This window comes from Fragaria vesca, linkage group LG2, assembly GCF_000184155.1.
Source record: "Fragaria vesca subsp. vesca linkage group LG2, FraVesHawaii_1.0, whole genome shotgun sequence".
Taxonomy (NCBI): domain Eukaryota; kingdom Viridiplantae; phylum Streptophyta; class Magnoliopsida; order Rosales; family Rosaceae; genus Fragaria; species Fragaria vesca.
Genome location: NC_020492.1, coordinates 31286643 through 31287832, shown reverse-complemented (window position 1 = coordinate 31287832; position 1190 = coordinate 31286643).

The window sequence follows — 1190 nt, the reverse complement described above, 5'->3', positions numbered from 1 at the left end:
TTGGTTTGCATTAGAATATGAGTTTCTGGAGTAGAAAATGTAGGGCATTAGAATTAGGGTCCCTAGATTTAGCATGATCTTTGTTTTGCAAGCCTCTAAACATCAAGAAATGCATTTAGTGTATTTGGTATGTTGCACTCAGTTTTCTCAATTTAAGTTTTTGTTCATACTATTGTTCTAGAGAATCCCCCTTTTTACTTCTTTGGAATTTTATTTTGCAATATTAATTCTGGTATCTTAGCCTTTGCAGATTACTAGCAGAAGATAAAATTCATATTTCTCTTAGCAATGGAAGAAGAGCCTTTGGATGCTGAGTTGCAAAAGATTGCTAATATGGTAGCTTTAGACAATATGGAAGAAGAGTTGCAGTTTAATCATTCGTTTAATAACATCGAAATGGAAGAAGAGTTGCAGCTTAATCTTTCGTCTAATATCATAGAAGGTCTCACTGTCGTTGGTAAGTTTTTTGTCTTGTGTTTTTTATTTTTTATTTTTTTTAATGCATTGTCTGATACCACTATCTATTTCTATTCAGAACTAGCTTTTAGTTATATTATTAGTTTTCTCTAACTTATAAGAAGAAATAAGTAGTGGCTTAATTTGGTTTGCAAGGATTAGAGGTTAACAACCGTGATTTAACCAGTTAATTTTTAAGAAGCATTTAGTTAGTCAGAAAGTGCCTAATTATAAATCTGGTTATCTATGATCTAGGGAATGAAGAAATGTTTGCTGTTTCTGATGAATTTTTCTCACTATCAACAAAAGTTTATGAAAATCAAGATGATCCTCATTAGAGATGTTCGTAATCTTGGGGTTGTGCAAGGGTATGCTCTGGTAATCAAAAGATCCAAACCCAATAGATATGTTGTCATGGGTTGTGATAGAGGGGGCTGTTATAGAACTGGAATTGCAGCTGAGAACAAGAAAAGAAATTCATCTTCTCGTCTGATTAATTGTCCTTTTAAAATTCTAGGAAGAAAGAAAGAAGGGGTGTGGAAGGTAGAGATAATTACATTGCTACATAACCATGAGTCTTCTACTGACATGTCTAGGCATCCATATTGTTGTCGATTTTCTGAAGAGAAAGCCTTACAAGTTAAACAAATGACTAGGGCTGGCATTAAACCACTCCAAATTCTCTCTTCACTTCGACAAAATAACCTTGATCTTCTAGCTGTTTCTAGAAATGT